This window comes from Megascapheus bottae, chromosome 3, assembly GCF_031878675.1.
Source record: "Megascapheus bottae isolate mThoBot1 chromosome 3, mThoBot2.hap1, whole genome shotgun sequence".
Taxonomy (NCBI): domain Eukaryota; kingdom Metazoa; phylum Chordata; class Mammalia; order Rodentia; family Geomyidae; genus Megascapheus; species Megascapheus bottae.
In genome coordinates this window covers 53,856,987-53,872,953 of record NC_143511.1, presented here as the reverse complement: position 1 = coordinate 53,872,953, position 15,967 = coordinate 53,856,987, and positions in this window count along the sequence as shown.

The following is a 15,967-nucleotide window of genomic DNA, read 5'->3' as shown; positions in this document are numbered from 1 at the left end:
TCATACAGGAAGAAACTAAACGAAATGAACTCTAGGTTATTGAAACAAGAGGTTTATCTTTGTGATTGCTGTTCTTAATGTTCTATGTAAGGTTATTTCTTTTCTCTCTTTTTTTTCCCTTTTTTCCACTTATGTTTAATCTCATGAGGTAGCTGTGTCTGAATTTGCATACTGGTATATTGTATACACACTTATTGGTTTCTTCAAAATAGGGAAGAGAAGGGGGAATCAAGATGACTGGGAGGGAGAGGGGAGAGAGAAAGGGGACAAAAACATGAGAAGGGGTATCAGGTTTGAGAAATAGTGTATCCACCACCAGACAGATGTAACTGTAACCCCTATATACATTATCCCGACAATAAAATACAATTTAAAAAAGGAATGTTGAAAAACACTACTTACTTCTCCATAATTAACTTAAACATCAGTGGACTCAACTCTCCCATCAAAAGAAAAAGAACTTCAGAATGGACCAGAAAACAAGATCCATCTATCTGTTGTCTCCAAGGGGCCCGCTCACTGCCAAGGACAGAAACAAACTCCAAGTGAAGAGATGGAAAGGAATTTTTCATGCCAATGAACTGTTCAAAAGAGCAAGAGTAGTCGGGCACGGTGGCTCACACCTGTAATCCTAGCTACTCGGGAAGCTGAGATCTGAGGATCAAGGTTCAAAGGCAGCCTGGGCACAAAAGGACATGAGATTCTTACCTCCAATTAACCTTTAGAAAACAGGAAGTGGGACATGGCTCAAGGGAAGGGTGGTAGCCTTGAGCTAAAAAGCTCAGAGACAGTGGCCAGGCCGAGTTCAAGCCCCATGACCCACAAGAAAAAAAGGCAAGAGTAGCAATCTTTATTTCTGACAAAATTAATTTCTCAATAAAATCAGTACATAAAGATAAAGATGGATAGTAAATTCTAATAACAAGGTCAGAGTATCACAATCATCAACACATACACACCAAACATCAGAGCATAAATATATCAAGGCAACACAGAGCTACAGGACAAGATACTCAAACACAATCATAGTAGGAGACTTTAATATGCCACTCTCGCCAAAGGAAAGATCAACCAAGCAAAGGATAAGCAAAGAAACCTCCAAGTTAAATGACACCAAGCCCAGCTGGCCATAGCAGTCATCCACAGTTTTCTACCATTTTCTTATGAATGGGATGATGTCATTCTTTCTCATGGGAACACAGATATCTACAAATCCAATTCCATGCCCATAAATATCCCAATAACATTCTTTAATGAACTAGAAAAACACTATACATTTTTCTCTGTGGACCATGGAACATTCTCCAATATAGATCATGTAATAGTTCACATAAAGATAAATCCACTGAATAAACGAAATTCATACAATGAGATAGAGAAAGTAATCAGAAGTCTGCCAATTAGGAAAATCCCAGGCCCAGATGGTTTCACTGTGGAATTTTATACGACTTTTAAGGGTGAGTTAATACCTGTACTCCTAAAGCTCTTTTGAGAAATAGAAGCAGGGGAATCATCTCAAAGTTAATCTGTGAAGCCAATATCGCACTCATCTCTAAACCAGGGAAGGATCCCCCCCTAAAAAAGAGAGAACTACAGAACAATCTTTCTGATGAACACAGACACAAAGCCCCTCAATAAAATATTAGCCAACAGAATCCAGAGACAAATTTTAAAAATTATACAATATGATCAAGTAGGCTTCATCCTACAGATGCAAGGCTGGTTTAATATTCACAAATCAATTAATGTAATTAACCATATTAGTAGAGCTAAGATCAAGAATCATATGATTATTTTGCTGGATGCTGAGCAGGCAGCCATTAATGTTGAAAGCACTAGAGAAAATAGGAATAAGAGGCACATTCTTTAAAATAATTAAAGTCATATATGACAAACCTACAGCCAGTATCATGCTAAATGGAGAAAGACTACAACCATTTACCTTAAAATCCGGAGCAAGACAGGTACGCCCACTCTCTCCACTTCTCTTCAATATAATGCTGGAATCTTTAGCCAGAGCAATAAGGCAAGAGAAGGACATCAAAGGAATCCACATAGGGAAAGAAAAACTTAAACTATCCTTACTCGCAGATGACATGATCCTATAACTGAATGATCCAATAAATTCCACTCCCAAACTCTTAAAACTAATAAACTACTTTGGCAAAGTGGCAGGATACAAAATCAACGTGCAAAAGTCAGTAGCCTTTCTGTACAAAAACAATATAGAAACAGAGGGAGAAATCAAGAAAATTATCCCATTTGCAAGAGCCCCCCAAAAAATAAAGTATTTTGGAATTAACCTAGCCAAGGATGCAAAGGAATTATTTAATGAAAACTGTAAAAGCCTAAATAAAGAAATTAAAGAGGATAGGAGGAAATGGAAAGACCTTCCATGAACATGGATAGGGAAAATCAACCTTGTGAAAATGGTCAGATTGCCAAAATTGATATACATTTTCAATGCAATCACCATCAAAATCCCAAGGATATTCTTTACTGAAATAGAAGAAATAATCCAAAAATTCATATGAAAGAACAAAATATCTAGAATAGCCAAAGCAGGCAGGAGGTATTATAATACCAGGCTTCAAACTCTCCTATAGAGCCATAATAACAAAAACAGCAAGGTATTGGTACAAAAAGAGACCAGAAGATCAATGGAACAGAATAGAAGATCCAGAAATAAAGCCACATACTTATATTCAGCTTATATTCAACAAAGAAGCTAGGCATATGCAGTGGAATAAATGCAGCCTCTTCAATTATTGGTGGTGGGCAAATTGGGCGGCCTCATACAAAAAAAATTTAAATGTATCAAGTCCTGATGTATTCTATAGCACAGATTCACCATGTAAATATTTTCTTTGCTGTCCCTTGGTTATCTCACATTGTTACAGCATTTCACCTGGTTATCTGATATATTGGATATATATGTATTTGGTTATTTGAAGTCAGATAGGGAAGGGAGGAAAACAAGATGTGGGGCAGGGGTGGGGGGAGGGAAATGGGGCCCAAGACATGAGAAAGGGTATCAATGTATGTGAAGTAATGCACCTTCTATCTGGTGAATATAATGTAACCCTTCTATTAATTACAATAAAAATATATGAAAAAAAGAATTAATCAGATTGCCCCCTGGAAGATTTTATAAATCAATTTATAAGTCCATTAAGAGTATTTGAGAATAAAAGTTTTCTTAACAGCAAAAAATCCCATTTATTTCTTTTCTTTTTTTTTTTTTGCTTCTGGGTTTTTTTTTATTGCTGTTGTTCTTTTTTTTTAATTTAATTTTTTTTATTGTAATTAGTAAAAGGGTTACATGATATTTGCCAGATAGAAGGTGCATTAATTCACATACATTGATACCCTTTCACATGTCTTGGCACCCGTTTCCCTCCCCCCCCATACCCCCCACCCGTCTTGGTTTTCCCCCCTTCCATTTATTTCTTATACATAAAATTACAAGTATTTATCTTACACAACATGATGCTTTGAAATATGTTTACTATCAACTTTTAGTTTTCTGCATGTGGATGCCCAGTTTTCCCAGGTAGCCTGTGTTTCTTTGTAGATGGCTTACTTCACTGAACATGATTTTTTTCCAAGTCTTTCCATTTCCTTATGAATGGGATGATGTCATTCTTTCTCATGGGAACATAGATATCTACAAATCCAATTCCATGCCCATCAATATCCCAATCACATTCTTTAATGAACTAGAAATAGCCCTTCAGTTGATATATTTTTATTCTGTTACACCACTACTTTTTGTTTAACCTTTCTTTTTCTTGTAATCTTAAAATAGTTGTACAAGGGGGGTTTCAATTTAACATGTTAGTTTGTGAGTACAATGCATATGATCAAATTACACCTTCCATCATTCTCATTCTCCGTAACCTCTCTCAATCCCATCCATTTCCTCAAATTTTAACTATCATACATTGCATTGTTTCCACTTATTGACAATTTTGAATACTACCACTACTACCACAATAAATATCAACTGTTTTTTTGTTTAAATCCTACTTTTCAGTCCTTTTGGGTATATATCAAGGGGTGGAATTTCTGGGCCACGTGGTGATTCCATGTTTACCTTTTTGAGGAGGCAGCAAGCTGTTTTTTGCCGGGACTACTCTTTTTTATCTTCCTAAAAGCAGAACCCACAGGACCTTATTCTTTGGTTTGTCAGATGTTTGGCATCTTCTCTACTGATAGCATAGTGTTTGGATGAAGCTTTCATCCCAAATCATAGTTACTCCACTCACGCATGCAGAAGAAGAGTAAAGAAAGCCACAGCCTAAAGAAAACCCTTTGAAGCATGTTTGCATGCCTGCAGAGCCTATAGAACTGGGATGAATCTTAGAGAACTTAATTCTGCCCATGGAGAAACAAGGTCATTAGAGGTGAAGTCATTCAACCAGTGGTCATTAGCAGAGGTAAGGCTCAGAATGTGATCTGGAAACTCTGAGATCAGTGTTCTTTTCCTCGCACTCAACTCCCTCAACTCATTAGGGGTCACTCAGTTCTTAGATGGTGATTTTATTCTGTTACTTAGAAATCTTAAGTATGTAATGGGTCTATTCTCTGTTCATGCATGCATCTACAAGTGTTTACTGTAGTTTACAAACTCATGGGACTGTATTCTGTGTGCTAACAGTCTAGTAGTGAAAACGATTACTTAACACACAGTCACCCAGAACAAATTATAACTGAATTAAGTACTTCAAGGGAAATGTGCTTAGTACTCAGACTTTATAAGAGGTTACTTGTGATATTTTAGTTAATGAGTGTGCTTAGAATGGTTTGATTTCAAGTCACCTGAAAGATGGTTGTGCTTCAAAATTCTTCCTATATTTATGTCATACTTTGAATGTCTGATCAAACAGTTCTATTTCTCTTACTATACATTAAAGGGATTATATCAGCTAAAACTTTAACTATTGATTTGTGGCCTCTTTAAGATGTAGCTCTATGCCATCATTTGTCCTTCTGTTACCCTTTGAATGCTGCCATTTGGAATGTATAAAATGTAGGATTCCAGCTCTAAACAGAGGTAAGCCATCCATGCAAGTAGTGAATAATGGAAAAGGTGTAGATGGCTGAGTAAATAGAAATGGGACAGACTGATATAAGCAAAAGGATATATTCAGAAGAAGAGAGATTGGTGGTCCCTAAGAGAGCTAGATTTACTGTGAAGTCTCAGTCCCTCAGCAGAGTGGTATTTCTGTCATAAAAAATTGAGACACAAGTGGTGTTCCATGGCATGAAAAAGGGATGCCCAGAATAAAGTACATGTCTCACACGATGGGGGTCAAGAAAAAGCCTATATGTTATTGTGAAGTTTCAAACCATCTTTCCACTTGTTAAGAATCAGAATTGGTTCCTTCTTGGGAACTGTGATGGTTAATTTTGACTGTCCACTTGAATAAGATTGAGAAGGATCTGAAAAAAATGTAATATTGGACAAATTACATCTTTCCATCAGCAAGACCTGTTTTAATAACAATTCAAAAACATCAGAAGAATCCAGTATTTTATGACATGACTTCATGTCACTGATACCAACAACAGTGTATGGTTACATATGCTGTAGTCTTTACACTAAAAATTCTATAGGTGTGCTGCTCAGCTGATAGAGTGCCAGCCCATGAGCAAACACGTGTCACATTCTAAGTTGAAATCTTGTCTCATACAAAATAAGAGTCTTTGGCTGTGAGTACCAAGAGGATGGGATGTGCCTGCCTTGCTCACCAGAGTATATACTTAACCCAGCACTGAGTGAAAATTCCTTTTAGTACCCTGAAGTGCACTAGAAATGGCAGACATTATACTCAGAATCCATGGGTGATACTTAAGGAGACCTAAGTGCCCGTTATTCTTAATTCAGCCAACTTCTCCTGAGTTGTCCTGCCTTGGGATTTTTAGGAGTGTCTGTCTGTCTGTCTGTCTGTCTGTCTGTCTGTCTGTCTGTCTCTGGGTATGTCTCTCTGTGTTTTTTTCTTTCTACTATTCAGTTGAAGAGGAAGAAAAGAGCCTAAGGTCGTTCAGTGAGTAGGTTGTAGAACCAAACTAGACTTTAGGTATTTGATCTTTTAAATGTCTCAGTTTCAGAGAAAAAAAAATGCCTGGAAGACAAATCATGGAAAGGCAATTTCTGTAGCAGTTTCTGAGTGTGGGATGAAAGGTGGTTCAGTTATGCCACAATTATATGCCTCTAGCAACTTGCTAGCCACACTTTCCATGGCTAGGCTACACAGTCAGGTAAGTGAATCTGTTTACTCAAGTCACTCTTAAATGATCTGGTAAATGGCAGAGATCAGAGATGACAGTGAATATGCAAAGGATTGCTCCTGTAATCTTAGCTACTCAGGGGGATGAAAGCTGAGAAATGTGGTTCGAAGCCAGCTAGGACAGGAAAGGCCATGAAACTCTTATCTCCAATTAACCACTAGAAAAGTGAAAGTTATGCTGTGTCTCAAACTGGTATAGTTCTAGCCATGAATGAAAAGGCTCAGAGAGAGTGCCTAGGACCTGAGTTTAAGCCCCATGACCAACAGAAAATAATAAATAAAAAAGGATCACTCCAAATAAAATATTAACTAATGCAGATTCACTATATAAGTGGCTTGATGCATGGTAAATTGCATTCACTGCTGGCCAAATGGAAAGTGATGTATGTTGGGCACAAGAACAATAAATACAAAGAAAGATCAATTGAACTGAACTAAAATGGTAAGGCTTTGAAAGACGACCTAGAGTTATATCTTCCAAACATGGTTTAAAAAAAAAGGACTCAATTAAAAAGTAAATTGGAAAACTATAAAGTAGCTGACACAAATACAAGGTTAAGTTTATGGAAGTTATAAATGCTAAACAGTTTCCCTCTCCCATTCCAATTTCTGCCCAGTCTCTTCATTCTTCTTGTGCTTTCCATTTCTTTTTATGAGTATTATTACTCAACGGGAGAACAATCAGTTAGATCAGAGCCATTCATTGTAAAGTTTGTGTCAATAATTTTTATCGAAATAGAACAAAAACAGAGGAGTTTGTGTCCACAAGCATGCATAAATAGGAAAGAAAAGCAAATTATTATGCTATCAGGGTACCAGAAGTCTTTGAACTAAAGGGGAAAAAAGAAAAAAACTCTCTCTGTGCAGATAATAGAATGTGCTTCATTTCAATATCTATTACAATTATGAAAGGGCTAGCTCATTCCCTGGGCTTTGAACAGTCTTTGTGAACAGAGCTTTGTGCCAGGGTTATGGTTATAATTTTCAGGCCCCGAGGCTGGTCATTCAATAACTAGCAGAAGGAATGAGGGACCTGGGTATGGAGAGTAAAGTAAGGGATGAGAACCTGGCTGCTCTGGCCAGAGAGATCATATGAAACTCTTCAGGGGATTTTTATTTTAAATATAGATTTTTTTCATACTCTTGTGGAATGTGAATCTTTTGGGAAATAATAGGGAGGCAGATGCTAAAGTAACTATCATTCTGGTTTCAGGGATTGTGAATAACAAACATGAAACTAGCATTAGGTTTCATGCCATGTATTGTTCTGTTTAGAGGGTATAGAAACTGAGTGGAAGGATGGAGAAAAAGATGGAAACTTCCTTCCTTATCTTCCTCTTTCCATGCTGAATTGGAATTTAGTCTGCTTTGTATATTACTCTAGGTAGAGAGGTGGGCACTGTCTCTGATCTCTTCAGCTCACGGCTACAACCACCCTACTCTTGAGCCAAGTCCCACTTTCCGTTTTCTAGAGGGTAACTGGAGATAAAAGTCTCAGGTCCTTTTGTGCTAGGGCTAGCTTTGAATCTTGATCCTCAGATCTCAGCCCCCTGAGTAGCTAGAATTACAGGTGTGAGCCACTGTACCTGGCTCTTCACTGTATTTTACATCTATGTCTTCCTAGCTTGTGAAAAGCACACTGTCACCTGGTGAGTGGATTATGTTTGGTTGACGTGATCATTTCTAATTCTATATCCAGTAAATTAATTGGTAAGGTTGACTCCCTCTCTGTGTTTCTCTCTGTGTTTCTCTCTCTGTGTTTCTCTCTCTGTGTTTCTCTCTCTGTGTTTCTCTCTCTGTGTTTCTCTCTCTGTGTTTCTCTCTCTCTCTCTCTCTCTCTCTCTCTCTCTCTCTCTCTCTCTCTCTCTCTCTCTCTCTCTCTCTCCCTCCCTCCTCTCTTTTTTAAATCAATCTATGCATTTATTTATAATTTTGTGCCACTACTGAGACTTGAACTCAGAGCCTTACTCTCTTGCTTTTTGTTTTATTTTCTTCTCAAGATTGGGCATTTATCACTTGAACCATTGTTCCACTTCTGGCTTTTTGCTAGTCAGGTAAGACTCTTGTGGATTTTTCTGCTTATTCTGTCTTCAAGCCTTGATCTTCAGATCTCAGCCTCCTAAGAGTTCAGGGGTAATCTCTCAGTACATGGCCTCTATCTATATTAAATATCTAGCACAGAGTTGTGACCACAGCTAAGAAACATAATATTGGCCAACGGTCATCACAGTCCAAAGCAGAAGGGGGGGAACACCGTGTTTGTTCTGCTGTGAAGTCCTCTGTATGCTGCACTTGCCTCCTGCCCTGCCATCTACTGGAAGCTAAGTCTTGGAGAACGATGCTCTAGTCACTTTCTCCTCTCTTCAGAAGGGAGATAGAGCAGTTCATTTAGGGAAGGCCTTCCATGAGCTGTGGAGATGATAAGACACTCTTTCCAAAGACTATTGGAATTGCTATGTCATGTGCAAATTTGGTAGTCTCAGTACTGATCTCTAGAGACATCATTATTTACATAAAAATACATGCCAACCCCAAGTGGCAAACTGAATCCACATTTATGTATGTTTCCAGTTCTTGTCTGTTACCAGATTTATTTATTTATTTTGGTTACCATCACTGTCTGCTGATGATTGTCTCTGACTTTCCTACCTCTGTGCTTGAAGTCATCTTGTTTTTCACTCACAAGTTTGCCTTACCTTTTTATTCTAATATCAGGAATCAAAAGGATGTCAACATTTTTGAAGGTACTTGTTTTCAGCACTGCAAACATAAGCATACATTGGCAACCCTTGATCACTTGTTTGAAGTAGTGGAAAGCTAAATTGGCTCAGCTGTACAATCTGGTTTGCTCCCAAGAACGTAAAGAGAGGGCTGCCTCCAATGGGAGTCAGTAATTGAGATTTGTTGATCTTGTGTAGTGGTATGCACATGTGAACATTTCTCTGTAGGTGTCCATTCTTAGTAAGTTCATTGCTCATTTATAAAAAGTGGGTCATTTCACGTCAAACAAATATACCTAGCTTCTTTGGGAAAAAAAGTCAAACTCATAGAACTCATTAAGGATTGGAAGGCAGAGGAAAAGGAGAAATATTATATCAAAGACCTTAAATTTTCACTTATAAGATGTCTATGTTCTAAAGACCTAGTATGTGTATGGTAACTATAGCTAATAACCTGATATTGTGTACTTGAATTTTGGTAAGAAAATAGGTCTTATACACACTCAGCACATTCATAGGAACACATTCCACCGGGAAATGATGGCTTTGTTAAAGTACTTGATTGTAGTAATAACTTCACAATGTAGAAAAACCGTCACTGTAGGTCCATGAAATCCACATGGCCCTCCATATCTTTAGGTCCTATATCAGTGGATTCAACCAACCATGGGGAAAACTAGAGAGTAAAATTGTATCTGTGCTGAGTATGTCCGCACTTTCTCATTATTCTCAAACCATACAGTATAGCAACTGTACATGTAGCACTTGCATTGTATCACACATGATAAAGTATAGATGATTCAAAATACAGATGAGGATGTATATAGCTTATATTGCAAATACATGCCATCTTGTAGAGACTTGAGCACCTGCATTTTGGTATCTGTGACAGGGTGCATCCTTGTTCCCCCAAGATATCAAAGGACTGCTGTACACACACAGCCAAACTTTATTTTCACAAAAAGCAAAAGAGTGGACTCATGGACCTGAATTGCAGCAGCCTCATTTATAAGCACTTGGTATGTGCTGCCACATTTTCAGAGCTGCCCTACTTCTTTCATTTACATTTCCTGCCTGGCTCCTGTAGGCTTTTGAATTTGCCACCCTTAATGCAAAAATAGCAATCCTGGCCTCCTGCATGGCTTTGAAGATGTCTTTCTGTGAGTTCTTCCTTCCAGCCCCCAGCCCCGTTAGTAATGAGCAGAGCTGTTTGATAGCAATGAGCCCCTGAAGCAGAACAGACTCAGATTCAACAGCAATTATGAAAAATGTTCTGTGAATCACTCACTGCATTTTATCTAGAAGAGGCTAAATTGTACCTGATATCCTGAAGACTCGATGTTAACTTTGAACTTAAATAACTGCTGCCAGGATTCAAGTCCTCAAGACTTTCCTGTCCTGCACACCCCCCACCCTGCCCACCCCAAAGCTAATTCTTATAACGAAAACCAGAGTTGGTTAAGATTAGGTCAGTTAAATGGTCTTTCACCTCTCTGAGTTTAAACCCTAAGGAATCTCAAAGTTGATGGAGAAGATGCCTTTCCATAGACAAAAGACAGGACTGCTACCTTTTTTTTTTTTTTTGGTTAGGGGCCTCACCCTTGTTAAGTTGGTGCTCTATCATTGAGTTACTCCTTTTGCCCTGCTTTCTGCTGATTATTTTGGAGTGGAAGTCTAGTGAACTTTCCTACCTGGGTTGACTTTGCGCTGTGATCCTTCAGACTGCAGTCTCCTGAATAGCTAGGATTATAGATGTAAACCGCTAGTTCACTTGTGCTGGTAGGAACGTGCAGCAGAGGCAGTTGAGGCCAAGGTCACTGGCAGTGTAGAGTAGTAGAATGTTGAGGGGGAGGACAGATTCAGTATTGAGCTATCCGTGGAAAATGGACACAGTCTACATGCTGAGACAGCCATGTGGGGATGGTATTCTTGGCAGGGAGGTAGCGCTCAATAACTCAACGATGTGGCACATAGATTCCCTTCATTTCCTTCCCGAAAGGGATACAAACAATTCTTTTACCCTCCCTCAGAAGTCCTATACAAATGTCCTGTTACATAACGGAAAAACCACATGGCCTGTCACGTAAACTATGAGAGGCTAATACATGCAATGGAGAATGGGTTGTTGCATGGGAATGGTGGAGGATGGGGAGAGGGAAAGACAGTGGTGGTTAAGGACTCAAAGTACATCCCCATCTCTGTGAGAACCAAAAAGAAACAAGAATAAACAGCAGGCTACACGTATATGAGAGCTTAGGGGAAGGAACACTCCAGCCAGAGATATTCTGAGGATGCAAAATTTATCATGTCATTTCACGCCTTGAAGCCCTCCTGTCCATCCATTCTCCCAGAATCATAAATGTAGCCCACAAAGCCATCTAGGTAAGTTTCAGTTGTAAATATTCATCTTAAGAAAGAAAAGACAATGGGTAAAATGGACTAGAGGAATATATTTTAAAAATAAGTGGTATGTTTCAAAATCAGTATAACCTTTTATATAACTTTCTTGGATGAAGATTTAATGTGAACTTGAGGGGGTGGGTTGGATTAGAAAAGAAGGGAGAGAATGATGCAAGGTTGAATTGAAACCCCTTTGTACAACTGCTTGAGGATAACAAAACAACAAGATTGACTTTCACTTTTCTGAAAAAAATAACATAAATTTTGATATGAAATATTTTAACCTTAGAACCTCTGGTAATTTAGATTGAGCCCATGGTGGGGGCTGGAGGATGGTGGGGAGGGGAGGCTGGTGGCTTCTACATTAATGGAACAAACTTTTCAGAGTTGTCTTGAGTTCTGGTGAGGCTGTAACTGCCCCTGGAAAATAGGATGCAATCCCCCCACCCCTTAAGAATGATCTCTTCAGTGTGGTTTCCTGGACAGAGGACTAAAGTCTGTCAGTCCTGAAAGGGACTATGAGCATATTTCAACACTCACTCTGTCTCTTTCATCTCATTTGCCTCCTCCTTCCTCTAGCTGATGAATTTCATCCAACTTCCTTCACTCATTTTAAAAGGAAAGTTACTTTTGTTGTAAGGGTAATGTACAGAGTGGTTACAGTTACATGAGTAAGGTGGTGAATACATTTCTGGGGGGACATTGTTAGTCCCTCCCGGGTTTTCTCCCACTCTCCTTTCCCCTCCCCCATCCTCCTAGCTCAAGTTGTAAAGTTCATTTCCAACCTAGTGTCTTGTGAGTATGGCTGTTACACTGGTTCACCCTTTGTTCTTTGTTTCTCCATTTTGTTATTCCCCATCCCTTACCCAACCCTGGAAAATGTACACATGAGACACAGGGTACCAGAATCAATCATAGTAACTACAGGGGATAAACCACAGGGAAAAAGAAAAAAGAAGAAAAAAGAATTGTGTATAATACATTCGAACAACAATAACAACAGAAAATCCCTCTTGTTCCGTGTCTTGGAGTTCATATTGGTTAGCCTCATTTTATATGGTTTGTAGCTGTTGAGCTGTTGTGATCCTGTGCTAGGACTATCCTAGACATATTCTAGCTATTACAATTAAGAGAAACCAGGTAACCTATGTTTGTTTGGGTCTGGCTTATGTCACTTAAAATAATGTTTTCTAAGTCTTTCAATTTCCTTATGAATGGGGCAATGCCATTCTTTCTGACAGAATCACAGAGTTCCATTGTGTATATATACATTTTCTTACAAGTACCTCATGCTAACTGATTGCACCACTGGAGCTCTGGCCTATATATACGTTTTCTTCACTCTGATATTCAAGTATTCCAACTCAGGGTGTGGCTCTCCTTCTCTCCCTCATTGGCTCTTCTTTAGGTATCATTTACTGATGTAGGATGTGCATGCCTCTGGTAGAATCAACACTGCATTTAGATGAAACATTTTTCTTTTCATCCATAGCTGTAGCTTTATTTTAATGTATGTTAAATTATAATATCCTGTTTAAGTAAGATTTCACTGATGTTATTGTTTGGAAGAGACAAAAGTGAGTATTTAAACACATATTTTAATTGAAGTGGTATGAAACAGTTGTACATAGGTCTACACAGTTAGGACAAATATTGTGACTCAGTTTGGAACCACTGTTCTGGGTGATTTCATCCTTTCCTTGGCTTAAACCATTGACATACTGACAGCTCCATTTATATCTTTAACTTAAACCTCTCCTTGGAGTTCATGCTCTTAGAGCTGACTTAGAGCTGACTGACTACTTGACAGTTCCTCTTAGATGTCTCTCAACATCCTGAAATTTACTGTGTTTGAAACTGAACTCTTAAGCTCCCTGAAGCTAAATTCTGTCTTTTCTGTGCTGGCAGATTTTTACCAAGAACTATATTGCTTGTGCTAAGAAAACTGGAAACCTCCTTTGATTCTCCAGTTTGCCTTGCCTTGTGTATTTAATTCTTAACTGCTCCTTTATTATTGCTAATGTTTTTTTTGCAGAGCATAAGCATTCCTTTTGATTCTACTGTCAGCATCTTACTTGAGCTAACCTCCCTGTCTTCCTCTCTGTTGCTAGCACTCTATTTTAAAGCCATGAGTCTCTCTGCCTTATGCTGTAGTATAACTGCTTCTTTCTTGTGTACACACACACACACACACACACACACGTGTGTCTCTGTGTTCATGAGTGTGGTGGTAATACTAGGCTTTGAACTCAGATTTGCATGCTTGCTGAGCTACCCCTTCAATTCCTCCTCCCCCCACTGTTTTATTGGCACTGGCTATTTTTGACAGTCTCATTTCTTGCCCAGGATTTCCTGGTCACAATCAGCTATTCTAGGCTTTCTTTCATAGCTGGGATGACAGGTGTGGGCCATCACACCCAACTTCTTTCTGGTGAAGTGGAGTCTTGGGGACTTTTCTGGTAAGCCAGGCTAGGAATTGGATCCTTCCAATCTCAGTCTGCCATGTATTTTAGCTGTGCACGGTAGGCCTCGTATGTATGCTCGGGCTGCCCTTGAACCACGAAACTCTCATTCTAAGCCTTTAAATAGTGGCAGAATCAAGGGATCAAGGTAGCTTCTGTGGAACTCCTGAATGTTCATAGAGATCAAATTGTTCTCAGATCAATCCAGGACCCTGAATGTTCTCTCTCCAGGACCCTGAATTTCTGCTTGCCAGAGTGGTTGTTTGCATGGGCACCTGCTCTAATGCCATCTACCACAGTTCCTCATCAGAGACCAAACTGACTAATGGTAGGTCTTAGACTTTCACTGTCCCAGACTATGAGTTAAATAATTTTTTTGGTCATGTTAGCCTGCCTCAGATTTTTTCCCTTAAAGTAATAAGAATGGACTTATCCAATGGCTAAATACAGAGACCTGATAATATAAATAATTTTTATCCAGTGATAACTTCCTATGCTTCAACTAAAATCCATGTCCACATTCGTTTAGCTTTCCAGTTTATCCTATGCCATCACCCTCCTTGCCCACTGATCTCTTAGAAATTGGCCTCTTTTATATCCAAGAACCCTGCTTGCTCTTTTTTAACTTGAGGCCCTTGTATTTGTTGTTTCTTTAAATTTCCCTCTGGCTCTTTGGATAATTGGCTCTTTCTCAAACTTCAGGTCTCTAAATGTCTTTTCTTAGTATATTTGTTTGCTTCATATACCATAATCTTGGATAACAGATTTATTCATTTTCTTATTGTTTATAAATAAATCTGTAATTATATAAAAGGATTTTCTGTGAATTAATGACTAAGTGGGATGAATATATTTATATTTATAAACTATTCTTAAATGTCTTTCAGAAATATTTTTCTTTTATCTTTTTTTTTTTTTGCCAACCCTGGGGCTTGAATTCAGCAATTAGGTACCATCCCTGAGCTTCTTTTTGCTTAAGGCTAGCAATCTACCACTTGAAGACAGCTCCAAGTTTCTCTTTTCTTTTCTTTTCTTTTTTTTTTTTTTTTTGGTAGTTTACTGCCGATAAGAGTTTCAGGAACTTTCCTTTCCCTGGCTGGCTTTGAACCTTAATCATCATATCTCAGCCTCCCGAGTAGCTAGGATTACAGGTTGAGCTACTGGCGTCTGGCAGAAAGATAATTTTTTCAGTGGAGATCTTACAATGTATTTTGGGGAAGGGACACATGTTTTCTGTCCCCTGTAGGCCTAGAAGACAGTCTCTCCACTTTCTGATGTTGGGAGCCATCATTAGACTGCATTGGCAGGAAGATAGTGATATCTCTGGCTGATAGAAGCAGAGTTGACTTCCAGGACCTTTTGGCTGCACCTAGGCTGACTTAAATTTTCACTCATCTCTAATAAGGCTCTTTCCCTGAACACATGTGAACACATAGTTGACATTATTGCACAGGCAGGTTGTTTCCCTGCATGCCTCTCCCCTGCACAAAGAAGTAAAATGATATAGAACTATTCCAGAGCCCTTTGTTGGAGCCCAGCCCAGCCCAGCCCAGCCCAGCCCAGCCCAAGTATGACTCTTAGTGGGATAATGAAAACTTGGTGTGACCAGATAGTTCTGTTCATTCAGCTTAGGTGTTTTTGCACATAGAACAGCGAATTGGCCTGCTATATAGCTGGACATTGATGTTTCATTCTATTAATGAGACTTTTTCCCATTCTATATTCTACTTCAGTTCTATGAGTATACAGACAAGTTATTGGGTCACTGCCCCCCCCCCCATGTGTGTGTGTGTGTGTGTGTGTGTGTGTGCTTGTCTATGTTCCTAAATTTTTATTTATTTAAATGCTTTTAACTTGATTTGCTTTGTATCTCTAGGTAAAAATACAAATCAATCACATAATATACAAATATAATAATTTGTATTTTCCTCTTTCTGGTGATTATTAGTTTTATTGTTTCATCTTAATCTATAGAATTTGCAAAAAATCATCACTTGATGAGAAGTGTCATTTTTAAGTTTCTGACTTGAAAGAAACACATAGTGTCCCATTCTTTGTCAGAACAACAATCAACACACTGAGTCATTGTAGG